The sequence below is a fragment of the Lycium barbarum genome, chromosome 9 (assembly GCF_019175385.1).
Source record: "Lycium barbarum isolate Lr01 chromosome 9, ASM1917538v2, whole genome shotgun sequence".
NCBI classification, from domain to species: Eukaryota; Viridiplantae; Streptophyta; class Magnoliopsida; order Solanales; family Solanaceae; genus Lycium; species Lycium barbarum.
Window position 1 is genome coordinate 33,248,200 of NC_083345.1, and position 9,465 is coordinate 33,257,664.

The 9,465-nt window shown below is 37.8% G+C and overlaps 1 long non-coding RNA gene across 1 annotated transcript; it reads right to left on the bottom strand.

The window, feature by feature from the left end:
* Window positions 1–1,213: 1,213 nt before the first annotated feature.
* On the bottom strand, window positions 1,214–6,270 carry LOC132610568 (uncharacterized). Its single transcript, XR_009571173.1, has 2 exons — window positions 6,083–6,270; window positions 1,214–1,480 (listed from the first exon to the last, which is right to left on the bottom strand). It is a non-coding gene; the product is annotated as an uncharacterized LOC132610568 (long non-coding RNA).
* Between the last annotated feature and the right edge of the window lie 3,195 nt (window positions 6,271–9,465).

Genomic DNA, 9,465 nt, shown 5'->3' on the forward strand with positions numbered 1-9,465 from the left:
TTTGTTGTTGGGGGCCTGCATTTCATGATGCAGATTTACAGGACAATGGATCATCTCGTTAGGACTTCCTCGTATTAGCTATTGGTGAGCCCTAGCCTATACGGGGTGTTATCTTTACTTTGCTATGCAATTAAGGTATACTAGGGGCTTTGTCTCGGTAAATAGTTTAGCAGTTCAGATTCATGTCCAGTGGTTACACAGTCTAGTCTAACATGTCATGTCAGATGTTCAGAGTCGTATAGCCAGCATTGGCTTAGTACTTGAAGTATTTTCAAATTATTTCTGCCTTATGATATAAACAATATTTTCAGTATTACCATGGTGTCACGTGTTTTATCCAAACTATCTATGTTTTAAAGTGTATTCCGCATCATTTCATGCCCATGTTGATTCAGCAAGCCATGTGGTTTGCTCGGTCATATGTAGCAAGGCACCAAGTGTTGTGTTATGCCCAGGCCATGGTTTGAGGCGTGACACTGATCATTTTAAAGAGATAACTCAGAACATTCAAAATAGGTTAAGCTCTTAGACTGGCAAACTGTTGTCAATTGGGGAAGAAGTACTCTTATCAATCATGTTCTTTAGAGTATGCCTATACACTTGCTATCAGCATGTGACCCTCCTTCTAAGTTTTTGTACAGGCACATAGAATGTTTGCTAAGTCTTTTTGGACTAATTCTATGGGATCTCAAGCAAATAATGTGTTCCCTGTACAGAATTGTGTCATCCTAAGGTGGAGGGTGGAATTGGGTTTAGGTGCTTGCAGGATATGTCCATAGCTTTTTTTTCTAAGCTATGATGGAATTTCAGAAAAAAAGAAATCTTTGTGGAGAACTTACATGAGTAATAAATATTTGTAGAAGTATAATGTTATCCTAACACCATGGAAAGGAGGAACATATGTATGGAAAAAAAAATCTACAGTGTAGGGATGTTATAAATTAGGATATTTAGTGGCAATTAAAATAAGGAAATTCCTATTCTGGTTAGATAACTGAACTGGAGAGGAGCCTTATTAGTTCATAATTTTCCTACTAATTATGTTTGTGATTTTACTATAGTTTTGGTTAAAGAAGTGCAGGAGGGAGAAAGATGTAAGATGTCACGAATCATTTTACTAGGCTGTGCGGGCACCTATCATTCCCACCATGATAGGCGAACCCTTATCCCAAAATAACCGATTTAAGTAAAGGCGGAAGAAATAACTACAGAATAAGTCTCAAACCATCCACATAAGATAAAGTGCAAAAATACTAATACAACCCCATAGATCTGGTCTGGTCTTATAAGAGCACTAACTACATACTATAAGACTGAAAGATGATAATGTCTCATAATACAACTGTCTCGAAATAAGAGCAAGACAAGTAAGTAAAGGAAAGAACATCCGAGCAGCGGCCAACATCGTGCTCACCCTGGAATGACTTTACAGCAGCCTCGCCAATCATCCACGAGAGGAAAGAGTGGAACCTATCTAATACTATGCATCCATAAAAGAATGAAACAAGCGTATATCAGTACAAAACCATAGTACTGTTAGGTATCATCGGCCGACTAAGCATAGCTAACATAATTTAGACAATAAAGCATGATAGGCAGATAAATCAACAAATATAAGTTAAACACAATCGAAGCCAAGTACATGTCATTGCCTAAGTAGAGCATCTAATCCCAAATGTGTCAAGCCTCAATATATCAAATCTAAATCCAACATCACAAGTACAAAAGAAAATCGTATCAATGTAAGCCGTGATGCAATGTAATGCAATAATGTATGGATGCAATGCAATGCCATGCAAATGTTGTGTACATATGTACTCCAGACGGAAATATTGACGTCTCGGTAGCATAACCCAAGGTGACTCACGAAGTCTAAGTGCCACTCGTCCCGGATCTTTACTTAACAGACAGACGAGACCCCGTATCTTTGCCCACGGGGGGTCTCACCGGCACCACCCTAGGGGACCCGCAGAGTCCATATACTATGTCGCTCCATATCACACAGAATAGAGATGACCTTTCCACCGTTAACGCCTGCCAACCATCCCGTATCACACAACATAGAATGGTCGCGCAATTTGTATAAAACCTCCCATGTATTTCAAAACAATATAGGTCACATCATCACCGCCCTATAAAATGTGCCTTATATATATATATATATATATATATATATATATATATATATATATATATATATATATATATGCAAGATGAGTGCTCAATGTATGATTTAAGTATGCAGATGACAGCAACAAGATCGTTTATCACACTCATCCCACTCCGGTACATGACCTCAGATCACGGACTCTTATCTCTCTTTCACACAATCCACGATTCCGGGACAACAATCAGCTCATCATAGTGTTTCATCAAGTATCATTAAGGTATCAACAGTGTATCATGAATGGATAAGAATGCGTGCAATGCATGTGTCAACATCAATAATCTGATCAATATCACAAGTACCAACATGGGTATGCCAACAATATAATCAATCTCACAAGCAGCAACATGGGTACGCCAATAACATGTCAAAGTCACAAGTACCAACATGGGTACACCAACAACATATCAAAGTCACAAGTCCCAACGTGGGTACGCCAATAATATATGTGTCACAAGTACCAACATGGATGTACCAACATATCAGTGAAGACTACATAAGTCATTTAGAACTCTATCCTCATATCGACATCAAGCCGTAAGATACTACAATATCACAATCAAAATGGACAACATATTCCAATAGCTACTAACAACACGTGGAATCAAGCCAACACAATAGAACAATCAAGTCACAACACAATGGGGTGGCTAGCCCTAATTACGCAACAAGGGATAACCTAAGACAATATCCAACGCAACATCACACCCGAAGGTTTACATGCTCTCTCCAACAATATAATCTAAATATATGCTTCGCTATACGAAGTCTCACCAAGGGTAAGCCATAACCTACCTAGATAGACGAACAACACAAACCAATAACTCATTATTTTTCCTTGCCTTTCCGCTGAGCCTCAGAACCAAAATAGTCTAGGCATAATCGAAATATAGATTAGAAATCATGAAAAATGATACTAATATTGCTATCATTCAAACTAGGTCAAAATTAACCCTAGAGTTTGGAGAGATAGGGCTCACAAGGGCCAAACAGAAAACTCGGGGGGGGGGGGGGGGGGGGGGGGGGGTTAAAATATTAAATTAAACACTAGGTGATCAAAACCCATCAACTAATTGCTAAATTAACTCAAGTATTCACTAATTTCAAAATTCAAGCAAAACCCCCAATTTTGGGTATAAACCCTAACTCTTAGATTCACAAATTAGACTCTAATTAGGAAGAAATCATGCCATAATAAATAATAGTCATCAAATCTATGCTTAATAGAGCTAACCCAACCAACAAATTGAGATTTAGAACCCTAGAAGGAATACTCATTAAACCCACTTTCATTCTTCAAGTTCCGTGGATTTTCTACTTGGATTCTTACTAGGGAAGGTAAAAGAAAGAAATCAAGATTAGGGAACTTACCCTGATGAGAAATCTGACCAAACCCTCCTCAAATTGCCTCCAAGATGCTATGGAAATGTAATTTTTGGACTGGGAGCAAGAAGGGTTTCATAAGGCATTTAAATAAAAAATCTGGTCCGTCGGCTACTTCCGCGGTTCGGCCACCGTTTTCCCGCATCGCTTGGGCAGTTCGACCATCATTTTCGCGAATCATTGTTGCTCTACTGCTTTGGCAGTTCGGCCACCGCTTTACTAGTTCCGCCATCATTTTCGTGAATCCTTCGGCGATTCAGCCACCGCTTTGGCGGTCACCAGACACCAGAAATTTCTGGTGTTTTCCAAACATGAAATCGACCCCCAGAACTTCCCGTACATAAACTAAATATGCACATAAAAATAAAAATGTGCTATGAACGCACTCGTAGCCTCAGAATTCTCATCAGAGGTCTTGTTGACCGAGTCAACCCCCGATATCTCAAAACTAACTTTCCAACCCAAGTCTTAAAATGAACCCAAGTGAATTGGGAAATGAACTAAACATGCACACAAGTTCTAAATGATCATCAAGACCTCTCGAAATCGACGGATTTCTGAAAAGATCTGTTTATCCAAAAGTCAACTTTGAGTCAATTATTTTTCGCTTTAAGCCCAATTTTTACAAAAATTCACTCGAATCAAATCTTGACACCTCAGGAAGTGTGTCAATGGTCCCCTCTGATCAAAAGTGAGCTAATCAAGCTCGAGAAAGGGTCAAAAGTGTCAGAGATGCAATAACGACCAAATGGGTAGGTACAAAAGGAAAAGCAGATAAGGGGATGTTAAACCACCTACTGGATGAGAAATTGTAGACAGAGCATACTGGAAAAAGGATACTAGAGGTACTTCTCAGTAAGTTTAGCATTACAAGTGATGAGACAACGAAGAGAGCCTAGCAAACTATATGAATACATGTGGATCAAGGGGTTACCTATAAAAATTAGTTTCTTAATATGGAAACTATGGAAATCCAAACTGCCACTAGATGATACTTTGAAAAAGTGGGGTTTTCAATTTGCTTCCAGATGTAATTGCTGTGAGATATCCCAAGAGGAGGCTATATCACATGTGTTCTTAAAGTCTAATGTGGCACAAGCAATTTGGAGATACTTTTTTATCCTGCTGGTTTTATTATAACTGTATGCATTTATCACAGGTGATATCCATAAGGTGCGAAGCAAGAGTGAGTTAACACATACCAGAAAAATATACAAATTATACCAGAATCAAATTATACCAGCAATTATAGTGTGGGAATTGTGGAAGAGAATAAATAAGTTGCTATATGAAGGGGAGGTATCTCTCACTAAGCCGAAACACCAGATCATGCATACCTTATCATCGTTCATGAAAACTAGAAGGAAAAACTTTAAGTATGATCCTTATAGTTGGTTGGATCTAATCAAGGCTTTTCATGCTTACTTCTTTAAACTGAAGATGCTACAAGTACAATGGAAATCTCCATACACGTGATGGGTAAAGTGTCACATTGATGGGACATCTAGAGGAAATCCAGGTAGAAGTTCACAGAGCGATGGTATGAGGAACTCAGATGGAAACCTAATCTATGCTCAGGTCCAGGTGATGAAAGATGGCGTGTATTCCAACACTTAAGCTTAGGCTGAAGCTATTTTCCAGGCTCTGAAGTATATGAATAGGATACATCTGCCACAAATTATTGTGGAGACTGATTCTCTGCCGCTGAAGAATGTAATAGAGAAGAGGTCGAATTGTCCTTGGCAAATTATTAACATATTGGAGGAAATATGGAGGATCATGGAAGGTAGAAACTTAGTGATTGCTTATATATTCAGGGAGGGTAATAAACTTGCTAATTTTCTAGCTAATTTGGCTCTAGATAGAGGAAATTACATTGCTAATAATTTCATGGAAATGGAGACCTGGGGAAGGAAGCCGATTAATAGTGATAAGAGAAATATTCCTTGCCTAAGAATCATATATTGTAAAACATGGTATATACGATAGAGAATAAGAGGTATATAGAGGAAGGGAGAAGAAAAATCAGGATCGAATTTCTCAAAATTCTTGAAAGAACAGAATGGATATTTGTTGTTATTCTAACTTGTTTGTTCGTTTTGCAGGTTTCATAGACATGGTATTTCCCATACTGACTGTTCATTGTGTGATATTAGCATCCTTGGGTATTCATTCTACTGGACAAAAATAGGGGAAATATCCCACAATACGGAGTTTTGGAGATATGAAAAGAGCAATCAAGGAAAACAAGTCTCAACAAAGCACAACAATTGTAATAGTACATCCATAGGAAACCCAAAAACACAAAAATAAAAAAATTGCACGTATCGTACAAAGGGTATTTTGGGGATAAACATCAAATCTATACATACAGTTCAAATTAAAGTGGTTGGCGATCAAGATCGAAGATATAAAACAACAATCAAAAGGAAAGCAGAGAATATTGAAGATTCATACTAGAAATCGAAAATTTTGGGAGAAACACTTGATGCACATATTCGGCAAAAAATAAGAGAAGGACAAGCAACAAACCTCAGATCTATCCACCAGAATGCAACATTCAGCTACAGGATCACATTTCGAACCATCGGCGACGACGACATCTTCTCCGGCAAGGTAGGGTCATCTCGATGTTTCCACTCCTGGATTGGTCGAATGAGACATTTTAGTTGCTTTTCTTATTTTATAATTACTTTTTTTCAGACAACTATTTGGTTTTGTTTGTTTCCTTTTTTGATTATCAATAAAATATCCACAAGGTGACAAAGCCTAGTGCATTAAATTAAAAGGGGGGGGGGGGGCATAATCCTATTGGCTCTTTATTTGACTTGATCTGCCACGCCATTTTTCAATGACACTAAATTGGGGCTCTAGGATGAGATGACTTCATGAGCTTGACAATGTGGGTTCATCATTTGTAGCCAAAATAAATAGACTAGCTAGCCCAATAAGGTGAATTTTTTAAAATAAATCCATATTTATTAGAATTGTATAATTAATCCAATTATATAGACCCATAATGTTTATTCCCACTAATATGTTTTAATTAATATATAGTCCAAATTATTTTATGAATTTATATCTAACAAAATTTAAATGCTTACACGTACAAAATCACAAGGTTGACTTTGAAAAGAATTTGTAACCGTAATTATTAAACTTGTCAACATAAAATCAAAGTGAATAATTTAAAAGGTCATTGAACTATAATAAATGTCTCACTAAAGTCACTTATGTTTGTTTCTCACCAAAAAGGGTATTGAAGTCAGACTATTTTATCTATAAGGTCATTATATCCAAAAAAAAAAAAACCTTAAAAAATAATAATTACATAAACCTACCACAAGTTTGATTTTGTAACACTTACTTCCTTTGTGGTTTACTTGCCTCTCTTATTTTAAAATTTTATGATAATGTTTTTGATATTAACAATAATTATGTTAAAAAATTATCATAAAAAATAAATAAAATAGGCAAGTAAATCACAAAGGAAATAAGTGGGGGGGGGGGGGGGGGAGTTGGCCAAAAGGCCATAAGTGTTCAGAAATTAGTTCTTTGGCCACCATTTATGACGTCAGCACGTCAGAGAATTGCTGTGTCAAATCTCAGCCCCAAAGTTTTAAAAACTACACTTTGGCCCCCTCAGCCCCAACATTTTTATTACCTAGAATAGAAACAAAAAAACAAAATATTTCCCTCCAAAGCACTCAATTTCTGCTTTTTTCTGACCATTTTTGGGCGAAAAGTCTGGCTTTTCACCGGATAATCGGTCCCCAACAATGGCGAGTGTAACGACCCTCCCCGTCGTTATAGAAAATCCAGGATCACCCCACCAAATAGAACTTTCCTAATGGTAGAACGAGATAATAGAAACTCTATCATAGAAGTCTAAGAATTGAAAAATTGGCACGTGTTGTGATTATTGTTTGTTTGTGTTTAATCCATTGGGGGTGACGTAGGAATTTAGAACTTCGTTGGGAATTCTGAGGCCACGGGTGAGTTCGTATGATGTTTTTATGTCTGTGTGCATGTTTTGTTTGTGTTTGTGAGGCCTCGGATGAAATGTTGGGTGGTAGATTTCAAAAACTGTGAAATTAGCGAGCATTCTGGCTCAGTGGTATCGCTACAGCAAAAAGATGGCTGCTGCTGCGTGACCCCTATAGCGGTAGGCCTCTCGCAGCCGCGGTCGTTCAGGAAAGTAGGGCGTCTGCTATGGCGGGCACTAGACTGCTGTAGCGGAACTGCTGCAGCGGGGCCAGGCTCGCCACAGCGGCGAGATGATTTATTATGGTTCGCTACAGCGGGCAGTTGCCTGGTATAGCGGGATCGCCGCAGCGACGGTTGGACCACCACAACAGTGTACGGGGACAGAATGTCGGCTTTTAAACACTTAGTTTCGAATTCTTTATTCATAAAACTCCAAACAGTTCCCACAAGTACCTAGGGTGAATTTCCAAGCTAGGGAAAGAATATCCTTGAGAGGTAAGTCTCAACCTTTCCTTCCATTATTATTCTATCATCTTCATAATTCTCATCCCTTTCATGGGTCTACATTGGTGAATTAGAAATAGTAACCCTAAAAACTAGTAGACCTTCTATAGTTGATAGGTTATGATTGTTATCATATGTTTATCATCAAATGGCTCGGGTTATCACCTTTTAATAAAAAAAATGACCAATAGAGTCATGAACTAAGTGAATTAAGACTTAGGGTCTTATAAAAATGGTAGCTTGACAATGGAAACTACTTGTCATAGATGCTTTGATTAAATAGCCTTGTAAATTGATAGTTGGTGGTGGTTAAGTCCAATGTTAGGTTGATTTACACCTTGAAATCATTCACCCATTGGAATGGGGCAAAAAGGGAAGGGTGTTCTTTGAATTGATTTTGTGATTAGAGTAATTATGACTTATTTAGCATCTTAATTGCTAGACTTTAAGCATTTTGAGGCTTTACAGAAGGGAAAGGCGATATCAGAGTAATCTGCATTGTTCCAGCTCTGCATCTGATGTATGTTACGGTTTACTTGAGTTAGACTTTGATTAGTTCATTGTATGTATTGTGAAGTTGATAGGAGAAAGCATGTCTAGTTTCAAACATGATGTGTGTGGTTGAAATTCCTATATGCTATTGATTGAGTGACTATGTGGGCTTCGTGCCAATATTCATTGTGTTGGCACCTACAGGTTGATGATGTTGTGGTGAGAAGTTAATATTATCTTCTTGGTTAAATTGAGGTACAAAATGATAATTTGATTATTGAAAACAATATGACAATAGATGCAGATATATGAAAAGGCTCATTTGACCAGGGTGAGGATGAGGCCTAGATATGAACAAGCACATTTGATCAGGGGTGAGGATGTGGCCGAGTTGTGAGCTAGGGTCCGAGGAGTACATAGACACCATGGGTCCCCTGCAATTCATTACTACGGAGCAATGACATCAGTTAGCACTTTTGTACAGCGTGTATATGGTTATTGTTGGTAAGCTTATTCTGTTCTTTGCTTCTGTTGATCTGACTCTTTATATCATTGGGTGACTTGATTGTTATTATCCTTGGTTGACTTGTTGTTGGGTTATTTCATCATGTGTTATTGACTGGCTTGTCTATTTTATTTATTTTATGAATTATGCATGATACTAATCTTAGTCAGCCTATGATATCTACTGGTACATAGTGTTTCTATTGATACTACCTTGTTGCATTCTTTTGAGTGCAGATTGCGATCCAGAGACTGCTACTCAACCTCATATCTAGCGTTGAGGCTATTTGCTGACATATTTAGGGTGAGCTTCTATCCATGCCAGGCCGCCTGAAGATCTTCTTTTCTGATGTCTATTTCTACTCCAAACATTGTTAGTTATTTATTTAGACAGCTTACATTACTTACACATGTTTTGGATTAGAGTC